The sequence below is a fragment of the Salvelinus fontinalis genome, chromosome 32 (genome assembly GCF_029448725.1).
Source record: "Salvelinus fontinalis isolate EN_2023a chromosome 32, ASM2944872v1, whole genome shotgun sequence".
NCBI lineage: Eukaryota > Metazoa > Chordata > Actinopteri > Salmoniformes > Salmonidae > Salvelinus > Salvelinus fontinalis.
The window spans coordinates 7,213,238-7,229,428 of NC_074696.1; the positions used below are offsets into that span (position 1 = coordinate 7,213,238).

General features: G+C 45.8%; 1 protein-coding gene across 2 annotated transcripts in view; it reads right to left on the minus strand.

The window, feature by feature from the left end:
- Window positions 1-14,520, minus strand: part of LOC129830668 (regulating synaptic membrane exocytosis protein 3-like) — a 160,063-nt gene extending 145,543 nt beyond the window's left edge. Inside the window, exon 1 of one of the 2 annotated variants that reach the window (XM_055893266.1) lies at window positions 14,193-14,520. The gene's annotated coding sequence lies outside the window, so the exon portion shown is untranslated. The remainder of the gene's footprint in view (window positions 1-14,192) is intronic. The other variant, XM_055893265.1, reaches the window with a different exon arrangement.
- Between the last annotated feature and the right edge of the window lie 1,671 nt (window positions 14,521-16,191).

The window sequence follows — 16,191 nt, forward strand, 5'->3', positions numbered from 1 at the left end:
GGAACCATATTTCAGTTATAGAACCAGTTGAAAATATACATTGGTACTTAATGAATATGATGTCAGTTCGGTTGTCATCTGAGACATTATGACTGATGACAGGACAACATAAACTGTATCTAGGAAAGTCTACACATTCTAGTTATCAGATTCACATAGAATTGTTGGGCAATTTAAATGCAATTTAAATGAAACTATTTGTGAAAAGATTAAATGTAATTTTAGCTTCCAAATGAGAGAATTGGGTTTTCATAAGATTAGAGCTCTGCTCAATCAGGGGCCCGCCCCTGTGAAGAGACACGGGTTATAAACTATGAAACACACCCTTCTCTCCCTCCACTATTTAAGCCCTTGACGAAAATGTAACCTCCTGTTCAGGGTACATTAGGATGATGGTCCGATGTCAGAAGGATTCAGATAATAACTACAGAACGAAGCCAACCTCAGCGTGAGCTTTGGTTGCGAATGGTATGAACTTTGAACTCTTATTCGCTACAGAAGTGATACCTCCTAGCCGTTGAGTTAGTAGCGGCCGCTGTAAACGTGGGCTAGGAAATGACGGACAGAGTATCCCGTCTACCACACAACGACGACACTACAACGTATCCCGTTCACCACCAGAGACACTCTTCAAAGGACAAAGGACTCTGTTGGGCAACACGGCCTTCCATCTACCACCAACCTATTGAAGCGCAGCTCAGAGTAAATATTTATTGCATTTTCCTTTTCCAAATGGGCGGTAATTTAGAATGCATAAGATTCTGTATTTACGATAGAGTAGCTGCCTATGGCCCGATAGAGACATCACTTCTCCCTTTGTTCTTCGGTCTTCCCGCTCTTTCACTCAAACCCAACCCCATTTTCTTTGTGTAACCAGCTGTCATATCTGTTCCGTCCGCTAGGGACGTTTTCCTTTATGACATAATTTGTAATCAAGGTATGATTCATTCTGCGTATATGTAATTCTGTGTGATTACTTAGGTATTTAGTAAATAAATTATTTAACCCAATTTTGTATTGCTGATTCAAATTGTTAGGCAGGGTTCGTGAAGATAACCAAGAATTTACAACTTTCAGATGAGACTGAAATAAGGTGACGATTAATATTGACTGCTACTGATGTAAAATATTACTAGGTCTTTCAGAGTTTAATCGGAAGAGAACTGCTCTATAAATATTATTTCGTGGTGCCCTGACTTTCTAGTTAATTACATTTACATGATTAGCTTAATCAGGTGATATTAATCACAGAGAAAGGACTTTATAGAATAGCATGTCATATCACTTATCAGGCATAGCCAAAGACACGACAGTGGTCTTATTCTGTCTCTTTTCTGGGTTTGTTAGTAACAGTGGTCTCATTCTGTCTCTGTTCTGGGTTTGTTAGTAACAGTGGTCTCATTCTGTCTCTGTTCTGGGTTTGTTAGTAACAGTGGTCTCATTCTGTCTCTGTTCTGGGTTTGTTAGTAACAGTGGTCTCATCCTGTCTCTGTTCTGGGTTTGTTAGTAACAGTGGTCTCATCCTGTCTCTGTTCTGGGTTTGTTAGTAACAGTGGTCTCATTCTGTCTCTGTTCTGGGTTTGTTAGTAACAGTGGTCTCATTCTGTCTCTGTTCTGGGTTTGTTAGTAACAGTGGTCTCATTCTGTCTCTGTTCTGGTTTGTTAGTAACAGGGGTCTCATCCTGTCTCTGTTCTGGTTTGTTAGTAACAGTGGTCTCATTCTGTCTCTGTTCTGGGTTTGTTAGTAACAGTGGTCTCATCCTGTCTCTGTTCTGGGTTTGTTAGTAACAGTGGTCTCATCCTGTCTCTGTTCTGGGTTTGTTAGTAACAGTGGTCTCATTCTGTCTCTGTTCTGGGTTTGTTAGTAACAGTGGTCTCATTCTGTCTCTGTTCTGGGTTTGTTAGTAACAGTGGTCTCATTCTGTCTCTGTTCTGGTTTGTTAGTAACAGGGGTCTCATCCTGTCTCTGTTCTGGTTTGTTAGTAACAGTGGTCTCATTCTGTCTCTGTTCTGGGTTTGTTAGTAACAGTGGTCTCATTCTGTCTCTGTTCTGGGTTTGTTAGTAACAGTGGTCTCATCCTGTCTCTGTTCTGGGTTTGTTAGTAACAGTGGTCTCATCCTGTCTCTGTTCTGGTACTGGGTTTGTTAGTAACAGTGGTCTCATCCTGTCTCTGTTCTGGGTTTGTTAGTAACAGTGGTCTCATCCTGTCTCTGTTCTGGTACTGGGTTTGTTAGTAATAGTGGTCTCATCCTGTCTCTGTTCTGGTACTGGGTTTGTTAGTAACAGTGGTCTCATTCTGTCTCTGTTCTGGGTTTGTTAGTAACAGTGGTCTCATCCTGTCTCTGTTCTGGTTTGTTAGTAACAGTGGTCTCATCCTGTCTCTGTTCTGGTACTGGGTTTGTTAGTAACAGTGGTCTCATCCTGTCTCTGTTCTGGGTTTGTTAGTAACAGTGGTCTCATCCTGTCTCTGTTCTGGGTTTGTTAGTAACAGTGGTCTCATCCTGTCTCTGTTCTGGGTTTGTTAGTAACAGCGGTCTCATTCTGTTTCTGGTACTGGTTTTGTTAGTAACAGTGGTCTCATCCTGTCTCTGTTCTGGGTATGTTAGTAACAGTGGTCTCATTCTGTCTCTGTTCTGGGTTTGTTAGTAACAGTGGTCTCATCCTGTCTCTGTTCTGGTTTGTTAGTAACAGTGGTCTCATTCTGTCTCTGTTCTGTGTTTGTTAGTAACAGTGGTCTCATTCTGTCTCTGTTCTGGTATTGTCACGTTCCTGACCTGTTTTCTTTTGTCTTGTATTTATTTAGTTGGTCAGGGCGTGAGTTGGGTGGGTTTGTCTATGTGTGATTTTCTATGTTGGGATTTTGTGTTCGGCCTGGTATGATTCTCAATCAGAGGCAGCTGTCAATCGTTGTCCCTGATTGATAATCATACTAAGGCAGCCGGGGTTCACGTGTGTGTTTATGGGTGTTTGTATCTCGTGTCAGTGTTTGTGCAACACGGGACTGTTTTCGGTTTTGTCAGGTTCGTTGTTTTTTTTGTATTTGTAAGTGTTCAGCTTCGTTTTGATTAAATCAATATGAGCACTAACCACTCTGCGTTTTGGTCCGACCCTTACTCCTTCTCCTCATCCAAGGAGGTGGAATTAGACAGCCGTTACAGAAACACCCACCACCAAAGGACCAAGCGGAGTGTAAAAGGGCAGCGACAGCAGCAGCAGCAGCAGCTCAAAAAGGAGAATTGGACATGGGGGGACGTTTTGGATGGCAAGGGTTGCTACGCATGGGAGGAGATCCTGGCTGGAAAGAATCGCCCCCCATGGGAACAGCTGGAGGCAGCTCGGAGAGCAGAGGCAACCGGAGAGTGGAACTGGCGGTATGAAGGTACGCGGCTAGCACGGACGCCCGAGAGTCAGACCCAAAAATGTACTGGGGGGGGGGGGGGGGGGGGGGCACACGCCGAGTGTGGCAAAGCCGGGTAGGATACCTGAGCCAACTCCCCGTACTTACCGTGGAGTGATAGGGCGTCGTACTGGTCAGACACCGTGTTATGCGGTAAAGCGCACGGTGTCCCCAGTACGCGTGCTTAGTCCAGTGCGGGCTATTCCACCTTGCCGCACTGGCCGGGCTAGGTTGGGCATCGAGCCGGGTGTCATGAAGCCGGCCCAACGCATCTGGCCTCCAGTGCGTCTCCTCGGGCCGGCGTACATGGCCCCAGCCTTACAAATGGTGTCCCCGGTTCGCCAGCATAGCCCAGTGCGGGTTTTTCCACCTCGCCGCACTGGCAGGGCTACGGAGACCATTCAACCTGGTAGGGTTGGGCAGGCTCGGTGCTCAAGAGCGCGTGTCCTCCTTCGCGGTCCGGTTTTTCCGGTGCCACCTCCACGTACCAGTCCTCCGGTGGCAGCCCCCTGCACCAGGCTGTCTCTCCGTCTTCTCTCTCCAGTTGCTCCCACCTGTCCAGCGCTGTCAGAGCCTTCCTCCTCTCCAGCGCAGCCAGTGTCTGAGCTGTCTGCCTGCCCAGCGCTGTCTGAACTGTCTGTCTGCCCAGCGCTGTCTGAACTGTCTGCCTGCTCAGCGCCGTCAGAGCTGTCCGTCTGTCCCGAGCCGTCAGAGCTGTCCGTCTGTCCCGAGCCGTCAGAGCTGCCCGTCTATCCCGAGCTGTCAGAGCTGTCCGTCTGTCCCGAGCCGTCAGAGCTGTCCATCTGTCCCGAGCCGCCAGAGCTGTCCGTCTGTCCCGAGCCGCCAGAGCTGTCCGTCTGTCCCGAGCCGTCAGAGCTGCCCGTCTGTCCCGAGCCTTCAGAGCTGCCCGTCTGTCCCGAGCCGTCAGAGCTGCCCGTCTGTCCCGAGGCGTCAGAGCCGTCCGCCAGACAGGAGCAGCCAGAGCCGTCCGCCAGACAGGAGCAGCCAGAGCCTTCCGCCAGACAGGAGCAGCCAGAGCCTTCCGCCAGACAGGAGCAGCCAGAGCCTTCCGCCAGACAGGAGCAGCCAGAGCCTTCCGCCAGCCAGGACCAGCCAGAGCCGTCCAGCCAGGAACAGCCAGAGCCGTCCAGCCAGGATCCGCCAGAGCCGTCCAGCCAGGATCCGCCAGAGCCGTCCAGCCAGGACCAGCCAGAGCCAGCCACCCAGGATCCGCCAGAGCCAGCCAGCCAGGATCCGCCAGAACCAGCCAGCCAGGATCCGTCCCTCAGTCCGGTGCTGCCCCTCGTTCCGGTGTTGCCCCTCAGTACGGTGCTGCCCCTCAGTCCGGTGCTGCCCCTCAGTCCGGTGCTGCCCCTCAGTCCCCGGTGCTGCCCCTTAGTCCGGTGCTGCCCCTTAGTCCGGTGCTGCCCCTTAATCTAGTGGGGTTAATTTGGAGGAGGCTACGGAAGAGGGGATTGACTATGGTGGGGTGGGGACCACGACCAGCGCCAGAGCCGCCACCGTGGACAGACGCCCACCCAGACCCTCCCCTAGAGTTTATGCTGGTGCGCCCGGAGTTCGCACCTTAAGGGGGGGGGGGGGGGGTTATGTCACGTTCCTGACCTGTTTTCTTTTCTTTTGTCTTGTATTTATTTAGTTGGTCAGGGCGTGAGTTGGGTGGGTTTGTCTATGTGTGATTTTCTATGTTGGGATTTTGTGTTTTAGCCTGGTATGATTCTCAATCAGAGGCAGCTGTCAATCGTTGTCCCTGATTGAGAATCATACTAAGGCAGCCGGGGTTCACATGTGTTTTGTGGGTGTTTGTATCTCGTGTCAGTGTTTGTGCCACACGGGACTGTTTTCGGTTTTGTCAGGTTCGTTGTTTTTTTGTATTTGTAAGTGTTCAGTTTCGTTTTGATTAAATCAATATGAGCATTAACCACTCTGCGTTTTGGTCCGACCCTTAATCCTTCTCCTCATCCGAGGAGGAGGAATTAGACAGCCGTTACAGGTATTGGGCTTGTTAGTAACAGTGGTCTCATCCTGTCTCTGTTCTGGTTCTGGGTTTGTTAGTAACAGTGGTCTCATCCTGTCTCTGTTCTGGGTTTGTTAGTAACAGTGGTCTCATTCTGTCTCTGTTCTGGTTTGTTAGTAACAGTGGTCTCATTCTGTCTCTGTTCTGGTACTGGGTTTGTTAGTAACAGTGGTCTCATTCTGTCTCTGTTCTGGGTTTGTTAGTAACAGTGGTCTCATCCTGTCTCTGTTCTGGTTTGTTAGTAACAGCGGTCTCAATCTGTCTCTGTATCTGTTCTGGTTTGTTAGTAACAGTGGTCTCATCCTGTCTCTGTTCTGGGTTTGTTAGTAACAGTGGTCTCATCCTGTCTCTGTTCTGGGTTTGTTAGTAACAGTGGTCTCATCCTGTCTCTGTTCTGGGTTTGTTAGTAAGAGTGGTCTCATCCTGTCTCTGTTCTGGGTTTGTTAGTAACAGTGGTCTCATTCTGTCTCTGTTCTGGTTTGTTAGTAACAGTGGTCTCATTCTGTCTCTGTTCTGGGTTTGTTAGTAACAGTGGTCTAATTCTGTCTCTGTTCTGGTTTGTTAGTAACAGTGGTCTCATCCTGTCTCTGTTCTGGGTTTGTAAGTAACAGTGGTCTCATTCTGTCTCTGTTCTGGGTTTGTTAGTAAGAGTGGTCTCATTCTGTCTCTGTTCTGGGTTTGTTAGTAACAGTGGTCTCATTCTGTCTCTGTTCTGGTTCTGGGTTTGTTAGTAACAGTGGTCTCATTCTGTCTCTGTTCTGGTTTGTTAGTAACAGTGGTCTCATTCTGTCTCTGTTCTGGTACTGGGTTTGTTAGTAACAGTGGTCTCATTCTGTCTCTGTTCTGGGTTTGTTAGTAACAGTGGTCTCATTCTGTCTCTGTTCTGGTACTGGGTTTGTTAGTAACAGTGGTCTCATTCTGTCTCTGTTCTGGGTTTGTTAGTAACAGTGGTCTCATCCTGTCTCTGTTCTGGGTTTGTTAGTAACAGTGGTCTCATCCTGTCTCTGTTCTGGGTTTGTTATCAACAGTGGTTTCATTCTGTCTCTGTTCTGGGTTTGTTAGTAACAGTGGTCTCATTCTGTCTCTGTTCTGGGTTTGTTAGTAACAGTGGTCTCATTCTGTCTCTGTTCTGGTTTGTTAGTAACAGTGGTCTCATCCTGTCTCTGTTCTGGGTTTGTTAGTAACAGTGGTCTCATCCTGTCTCTGTTCTGGGTTTGTTAGTAACAGTGGTCTCAATCTGTCTCTGTTCTGGGTTTGTTAGTAACAGTGGTCTCATCCTGTCTCTGTTCTGGTTCTGGGTTTGTTAGTAACAGTGGTCTCATTCTGTCTCTGTTCTGGTTCTGGGTTTGTTAGTAACAGTGGTCTCATCCTGTCTCTGTTCTGGGTTTGTTAGTAACAGTGGTCTCATTCTGTCTCTGTTCTGGGTTTGTTAGTAGCAGTGGTCTCATTCTGTCTCTGTTCTGGTTCTGGGTTTGTTAGTAACAGTGGTCTCATTCTGTCTCTGTTCTGGGTTTGTTAGTAACAGTGGTCTCATTCTGTCTCTGTTCTGGGTTTGTTAGTAACAGTGGTCTCATCCTGTCTCTGTTCTGGTTCTGGGTTTGTTAGTAACAGTGGTCTCATCCTGTCTCTGTTCTGGGTTTGTTAGTAACAGTGGTCTCATTCTGTCTCTGTTCTGGGTTTGTTAGTAACAGTAGTCTCATCCTGTCTCTGTTCTGGGTTTGTTAGTAGCAGTGGTCTCATTCTGTCTCTGTTCTGGTTCTGGGTTTGTTAGTAACAGTGGTCTCATTCTGTCTCTGTTCTGGGTTTGTTAGTAACAGTGGTCTCATCCTGTCTCTGTTCTGGGTTTGTTAGTAGCAGTGGTCTCATTCTGTCTCTGTTCTGGTTCTGGGTTTGTTAGTAACAGTGGTCTCATCCTGTCTCTGTTCTGGGTTTGTTAGTAACAGTGGTCTCATTCTGTCTCTGTTCTGGGTTTGTTAGTAACAGTGGTCTCATTCTGTCTCTGTTCTGGTACTGGGTTTGTTAGTAACAGTGGTCTCATTCTGTCTCTGTTCTGGGTTTGTTAGTAACAGTGGTCTCATCCTGTCTCTGTTCTGGTTTGTTAGTAACAGTGGTCTCATTCTGTCTCTGTTCTGGGTTTGTTAGTAACAGTGGTCTCATCCTGTCTCTGTTCTGATTCTGGGTTTGTTAGTAACAGTGGTCTCATTCTGTCTCTGTTCTGGGTTTGTTAGTAACAGTGGTCTCATTCTGTCTCTGTTCTGGTTCTGGGTTTGTTAGTAACAGTGGTCTCATTCTGTCTCTGTTCTGGGTTTGTTAGTAACAGTGGTCTCATTCTGTCTCTGTTCTGGGTTTGTTAGTAACAGTGGTCTCATTCTGTCTCTGTTCTGGTTCTGGGTTTGTTAGTAACAGTGGTCTCATCCTGTCTCTGTTCTGGGTTTGTTAGTAACAGTGGTCTCATCCTGTCTCTGTTCTGGGTTTGTTAGTAACAGTGGTCTCATTCTGTCTCTGTTCTGGGTTTGTTAGTAACAGTGGTCTCATCCTGTCTCTGTTCTGGGTTTGTTAGTAACAGTGGTCTCATTCTGTCTCTGTTCTGGGTTTGTTAGTAGCAGTGGTCTCATTCTGTCTCTGTTCTGGGTTTGTTAGTAACAGTGGTCTCATCCTGTCTCTGTTCTGGGTTTGTTAGTAACAGTGGTCTCATTCTGTCTCTGTTCTGGGTTTGTTAGTAACAGTGGTCTCATTCTGTCTCTGTTCTGGTTTGTTAGTAACAGTGGTCTCATCCTGTCTCTGTTCTGGGTTTGTTAGTAACAGTGGTCTCATTCTGTCTCTGTTCTGGGTTTGTTAGTAACAGTGGTCTCATTCTGTCTCTGTTCTGGGTTTGTTAGTAACAGTGGTCTCGATCTGTCTCTGTTCTGGTTCTGGGTTTGTTAGTAACAGTGGTCTCATTCTGTCTCTGTTCTGGTTTGTTAGTAACAGTGGTCTCATTCTGTCTCTGTTCTGGTACTGGGTTTGTTAGTAACAGTGGTCTCATTCTGTCTCTGTTCTGGGTTTGTTAGTAACAGTGGTCTCATTCTGTCTCTGTTCTGGTACTGGGTTTGTTAGTAACAGTGGTCTCATTCTGTCTCTGTTCTGGGTTTGTTAGTAACAGTGGTCTCATTCTGTCTCTGTTCTGGGTTTGTTAGTAACAGTGGTCTCATTCTGTCTCTGTTCTGGTTTGTTAGTAACAGTGGTCTCATCCTGTCTCTGTTCTGGGTTTGTTAGTAACAGTGGTCTCATCCTGTCTCTGTTCTGGGTTTGTTAGTAACAGTGGTCTCATTCTGTCTCTGTTCTGGGTTTGTTAGTAACAGTGGTCTCATCCTGTCTCTGTTCTGGGTTTGTTAGTAACAGTGGTCTCATCCTGTCTCTGTTCTGGGTTTGTTAGTAACAGTGGTCTCATTCTGTCTCTGTTCTGGGTTTGTTAGTAACAGTGGTCTCATTCTGTCTCTGTTCTGGTTCTGGGTTTGTTAGTAACAGTGGTCTCATTCTGTCTCTGTTCTGGGTTTGTTAGTAACAGTGGTCTCATTCTGTCTCTGTTCTGGGTTTGTTAGTAACAGTGGTCTCATCCTGTCTCTGTTCTGGTTCTGGGTTTGTTAGTAACAGTGGTCTCATCCTGTCTCTGTTCTGGGTTTGTTAGTAACAGTGGTCTCATTCTGTCTCTGTTCTGGGTTTGTTAGTAACAGTGGTCTCATCCTGTCTCTGTTCTGGGTTTGTTAGTAGCAGTGGTCTCATTCTGTCTCTGTTCTGGTTCTGGGTTTGTTAGTAAAAGTGGTCTCATCCTGTCTCTGTTCTGGGTTTGTTAGTAACAGTGGTCTCATTCTGTCTCTGTTCTGGGTTTGTTAGTAACAGTGGTCTCATTCTGTCTCTGTTCTGGTACTGGGTTTGTTAGTAACAGTGGTCTCATTCTGTCTCTGTTCTGGGTTTGTTAGTAACAGTGGTCTCATCCTGTCTCTGTTCTGGTTTGTTAGTAACAGTGGTCTCATTCTGTCTCTGTTCTGGGTTTGTTAGTAACAGTGGTCTCATCCTGTCTCTGTTCTGGGTTTGTTAGTAACAGTGGTCTCATCCTGTCTCTGTTCTGGGTTTGATAGTAACAGTGGTCTCATTCTGTCTCTGTTCTGGGTTTGTTAGTAACAGTGGTCTCATCCTGTCTCTGTTCTGGGTTTGTTAGTAACAGTGGTCTCATTCTGTCTCTGTTCTGGGTTTGTTAGTAACAGTGGTCTCATCCTGTCTCTGTTCTGGGTTTGTTAGTAACAGTGGTCTCATCCTGTCTCTGTTCTGGGTTTGTTAGTAACAGTGGTCTCATCCTGTCTCTGTTCTGGGTTTGTTAGTAACAGTGGTCTCATCCTGTCTCTGTTTTGGGTTTGTTAGTAACAGTGGTCTCATTCTGTCTCTGTTCTGGGTTTGTTAGTAACAGTGGTCTCATCCTGTCTCTGTTCTGGGTTTGTTAGTAACAGTGGTCTCATTCTGTCTCTGTTCTGATTCTGGGTTTGTTAGTAACAGTGGTCTCATTCTGTCTCTGTTCTGGGTTTGTTAGTAACAGTGGTCTCATTCTGTCTCTGTTCTGGTTCTGGGTTTGTTAGTAACAGTGGTCTCATTCTGTCTCTGTTCTGGGTTTGTTAGTAACAGTGGTCTCACTCTGTCTCTGTTCTGGGTTTGTTAGTAACAGTGGTCTCATTCTGTCTCTGTTCTGGGTTTGTTAGTAACACTGGTCTCATTCTGTCTCTGTTCTGGTTCTGGGTTTGTTAGTAACAGTGGTCTCATCCTGTCTCTGTTCTGGGTTTGTTAGTAACAGTGGTCTCATCCTGTCTCTGTTCTGGGTTTGTTAGTAACAGTGGTCTCATTCTGTCTCTGTTCTGGGTTTGTTAGTAACAGTGGTCTCATCCTGTCTCTGTTCTGGGTTTGTTAGTAACAGTGGTCTCATTCTGTCTCTGTTCTGGGTTTGTTAGTAACAGTGGTCTCATTCTGTCTCTGTTCTGGGTTTGTTAGTAACAGTGGTCTCATCCTGTCTCTGTTCTGGGTTTGTTAGTAACAGTGGTCTCATTCTGTCTCTGTTTTGGGTTTGTTAGTAACAGTGGTCTCATTCTGTCTCTGTTCTGGGTTTGTTAGTAACAGTGGTCTCATTCTGTCTCTGTTCTGGGTTTGTTAGTAACAGTGGTCTCATTCTGTCTCTGTTCTGGTTTGTTAGTAACAGTGGTCTCATTCTGTCTCTGTTCTGGTTTGTTAGTAACAGTGGTCTCATTCTGTCTCTGTTCTGGTACTGGGTTTGTTAGTAACAGTGGTCTCATCCTGTCTCTGTTCTGGGTTTGTTAGTAACAGTGGTCTCATCCTGTCTCTGTTCTGGGTTTGTTAGTAACAGTGGTCTCATTCTGTCTCTGTTCTGGTTTGTTAGTAACAGTGGTCTCATTCTGTCTCTGTTCTGGTTCTGGGTTTGTTAGTAACAGTGGTCTCATTCTGTCTCTGTTCTGGGTTTGTTAGTAACAGTGGTCTCATTCTGTCTCTGTTCTGGGTTTGTTAGTAACAGTGGTCTCATCCTGTCTCTGTTCTGGTTTGTTTATCAACAGTGGTCTCATTCTGTCTCTGGACTCCCGATGCCAGTCTCCTCTGCCAATGATTGAGCAAAGCCAGAACACACGCTGAGGTGTGAGAGTATGTCAGATGTTCGATCACACACACACACACACACACACACACACACACACACACACACACACACACACACACACACACACACACACACACACACACACACACACACACACACACACACACACACACACACACACACACACACACACACACACACACACACTTTACAGCATGACCGTTTTACTCGCATTTGCTACAAACAAAATAATAGATGTGTGCAAACTGCACAAGTCAAGTATGAGAACATGTGTGAGCAAAATGTAAAGCAAAAATAAATTGCTACCGTGGCTGGAATCCCATATCCCACCTGGTGCAGCAACAGTGTCTGCAGGGGCGGTGGGAACTGTTATACTGCTTTTGAATAGGATTTACGCTATGTTGCCTGTAAACTCAATTGGGCAATGTTTATATGACCCCTTTCAAAACAGCTGCATTTCTACCACTTTGTTGTTGGCATTCAACTTTTACACATTTCTTGAGCCGGCAAGGAGCAAGAGGCATTCACCATTGATTCTTGTTGTTGTCACAGTTGTCATGATAACCTGACGTGATAAGCAGCAAGTTATTCTAAATACCTCCCGACAGAATTCACTTTTAATGTCTTCACATTTACAACAGTCGCCCAGCAGCTCACCATACTTGTAAATCATTTGTAAATAATTTTCCTTGTAAATGTATTAATTTTCCTCTTATGGTAATAAAAATCCGGCTACAGTTAAAGTCAAAAGGTTGGCAGACAATTTCTGATAATTACATGAGCTGGCTAGCCTGCTAGTTTAAGCAACACTGGCTAGCCTGCTAGTTTAAGCAACACTGGCTAGCCTGCTAGTTTAAGCAACACTGGCTAGCCTGCTAGTTTAAGCAACACTGGCGAGCCTGCTAGTTTAAGCAACACTGGCGAGCCTGCTAGTTTAAGCAACACTGGCTAGCCTGCTAGTTTAAGCAACACTGGCTAGCCTGCTAGTTTAAGCAACACTGGCTAGCCTGCTAGTTTAAGCAACACTGGCGAGCCTGCTAGTTTAAGCAACACTGGCTAGCCTGCTAGTTTAAGCAACACTGGCGAGCCTGCTAGTTTAAGCAACACTGGCGAGCCTGCTAGTTTAAGCAACACTGGCGAGCCTGCTAGTTTAAGCAACAAACAAAACACATTATCTAGAAAGTTGCTTTCAGTTCACTGGCTTGCTAGATTCACTACATATCCTTAATACATTTTTTAAACGGATGGGTTTCTGTGTGTGCAACAAAAAATAGAGCAGGGAACATTGGTATTTGGACCAGAGTGCTGAGATGTCATACAGACTGTTTCATGAATTTGTTTGTAGTTTCTTATTATTAAAAAACACTTTTTCTCAAATATTTTCATTGTGCTCTGAATGTATTTTTATGCACTTAAATGTTTTCAATTTCAGCGTAAAGCCCATCACACACACGCACGCACGCACGCACGCACGCACGCACACACACACACACACACACACACACACACACACACACACACACACACACACACACACACACACACACACACACACACACACACACACACACACACACACACACACACAAATCTAGCCTTTGACCGCACTCCAACCTCCCCACAAAGCATCAGGTATTCCCATCAGGCCTAGTCTCTTCTCCAACCTCCCCACAAAGCATCAGGTATTCCCATCAGGCCTAGTCTCTTCTCCAACCTCCCCACAAAGCATCAGGTATTCCCATCAGGCCTAGTCTCTTCTCCAACCTCCCCACAAAGCATCTGGTATTCCCATCAGGCCTAGTCTCTTCTCCAACCTCCCCACAAAGCATCTGGTATTCCCATCAGGCCTCGTCTCTTCTCCAACCTCCCCACAAAGCATCAGGTATTCCCATCAGGCGTAACCTCCCAGTTTAAGGTGAGTTTGTACAGCTAGTGTAAATGTCTGTATATGACTTTGTCTGTTTGATTGTGTTTTTATTTATACACCAACATGTCCACACAGGAATAATAAACATATCAGTCTTATTGTCTCATCTTATAATGGACTAAATCCTGCTGGATGACATTAATTAGGAATTGTTTCAACAACACAAAGTAATGCCTCTATAAGGGGCGGCAGTGGTTAGAGTGTGGGGTCAGTAACTGAGAGGTTGCTAGATTCAATCCCCGAGCTGACAAGGTAAAAATCTGTCGGTCTGCCCCCTGAACAAGGCAGTGAACCCACTGTTCCTAAGGCCGTCATTGTAAATAAGAATTTGTTCTTAACTGACTTGCCTAGTTAAATAAACATAAGTCTAGAGGTAGGCATCTGAAAATCTGCTGGCAGAACTGACTGGAGACTACACTAGGTTAACAAAAGACAAACTGTCAACATAGATATGTCTCCCCACTGAGCACAAGACTTTGAATTGATGTCCGTTCAACTAAAACGACTTCTTTCCAACGTCTTTTGCTCACTGGGCAGGCTGTATTTTGCATGAGTGTTTCTTTGTAGCAGGTTTAATAAGATGAAAATACATTTCACATAACAGCTAACATTTCGAATAACAAATCGATGGTGTTTTATATGTCCCTAAGCCCTCTTATTAATTGAGGAGAAAAGTAACTGCAGAAAAAATGAAATGGTAACTCTAAGAAGTTAGTCAATGTTTATTGTAAGTTGTTGAGTCTCCTTGAAGAGGTGTTTGAGGAATGACAGGGAATAGGCTATGATTACTTGGTAGTGGAAACAATACAACTATCGCTGATCTGATCATACTAAATGCAATACGATTCAAATAATCCATTAAAAAAAACTATCTAAACATATTACACAAATGCCTTAATGCCAGGTGCCAACTAAATTAAAAGCTGCAGGCGTTTTAACTCTCCTCCCAATGTTTTCTTTCTGTACTAACTAGCGTTTCATCCAGTAAAAACGTTAGCCTATGTTTATCCACGACCGTCAAGCTATAACCCAACGAAGATTTTTATCGCCATCATTATGATCGTTATCATAGCGCACCATCTGTTTCATAAACCGGAGCCGGGTGTCATATAAGGAATTAACCAGGTTCATTTCTTCAAATTAACGTGAAATGCAGAATCAAAAACAAAAATCACTTACCGTTTTACAGCTAGGAGCGTCTAACGGACTGTAATCGGTTGTCAGAAGTTGTTTTGTTGTTGTCAAATAACGGTTTGTTTTTGAAGAACCGTTGAGAACGTCATCGTTTTTTGGGGGTTCTATTTCGGTTTTGCTGCTGGTGCGCGAGGATGATGGTGCTTCTCAACCGTTCTCGGGGTTTCGCTGCTGGTGCCTCTGCATCCACACGGCGCGGCGGGAGCAACTGGAGAGAGGGAGGGAGAGAGAGAGAGAGAGAGAGAGAGGGGGAGAGAGAGAGAGAGAGAGAGAGAATGGGGAGGGAGAGGAGCGCAACGAGAGGCATGCCAAAGGAACGCTGTTGGACTTGATCTAGTCTGTAGCTGGGCAGCAGGCCTAGCGGTATCCCGCGGTACTGTAGGAAGGAAGACGATGCACCAGCATAGTTTAGCTGAAGCAGAAACAACCAGGGTTGGCTCAACTAGAATATTAAACGGTCATCTCTTTCCCCAATGTGAGCACAGCACATACCCCTTGGTAAGACATCCGGACCCTTAGTGTGCTTGTCATCTATCCACAGTCCTGGGTTCAAGAAGGCCTACAAGGAGAAACGCTTTCTTCAATTATCTCATCCTAATGTAATGTGTTGGCTTCATGTGTGTTGTGTCCGTGCATTCTTGTCCCAGTGTGTATACACCACTGAGATTGTGTGTGTGTGCGCTCGTACCGGTGTATATGTGCTTTCAGCATCAGTGTACCTGTGTGTGTGTGTGTGTGTGTGTGTGTGTGTGTGTGTGTGTGTGTGTGTGTGTGTGTGTGTGTGTGTGTGTGTGTGTGTGTGTGTGTGTGTGTGTGTGTGTGTGTGTGTGTGTGTGTGTGTGTGTGTGTGTGTGTGAGAGAGACCACTAATGCTATCCACTCTAACCCACTTAGCTGTGGCTGGTGGCAGTGCAGGCCAGTCTGGGCCCTGCCATAGTGAAATGGATATTTTGGTTGAGGGCTTTGTGGATTAGAGGGATATAACTTGGCTCCCGAGGGGAATACATTGTCTCTACACTTAGAAAAACAAGGGTTCTTCGGTTGTCCCCATAGGAGAACCCTTTTATAATTCCAGGTAGAAAACTCTGTTGAAACAGTTCTACCTGGAATCAAAAGGGTTCTACCTGGAACCAAAAGGGTTCTTCCTGGAACCAAAAGGGTTCTACCTGGAACCAAAGGGTTCTACCTGGAACCAAAAGGGTTTTACCTGGAACCAAAAGGGTTTTACCTGGAACCCAAAAAGTTTTACCTGGAACCAAAAGGGTTCTACCTGGAACCAACCTGGAACCAAAGGGTTCTACCTATGGGGACACCCGAAGAACCCTTTTTGGTTCTAGATAGCACCTTTTTTTTAAATCTAAGAGTGTATTTGATGAATTGATGCTTACCTCTGGAACAGGATCAGGTTAGTATATCCATTCAGGGACTGGACACATACACACACACACACACACACACACACACACACACACACACACACACACACACACACACACACACACACACACACACACACACACACACACACACACACACACACACACACACACACACACACACACACACACACACACACACACACACACGAACAGATGCATGCACGCACACTCACTCAACTGTCCCCTTTCCCTTGATGTCACCATCGCCACTGTAGTTTCAGGCCTGCAGAAGGGGCTGGATTTGAGAGAGCGAGAGAGCGAGAGAGCGAGAGAGCGAGAGAGAAAGGTGGGTAGAGACTGAAGGGACAGAGAGAGACAGAGAGAGAGAGCGAGAGAGAGAGGTGGGTAGAGGGGTTTGGACAGAGTGACAGAAAGAGAGAAAGATGTGTAGAGACTGAAGGGACAGAAGTCTGAGAAGGAGGAGGGAGAGGCTCCGTATAGACTAAGGGGAAAGTGCACAAAAAGCAAAGGACAAATGACTGTTAAAACATTTACTATCTTCTCTATAACACTATTGTTGTTGTATCTGGCACCTAAAACCCTCA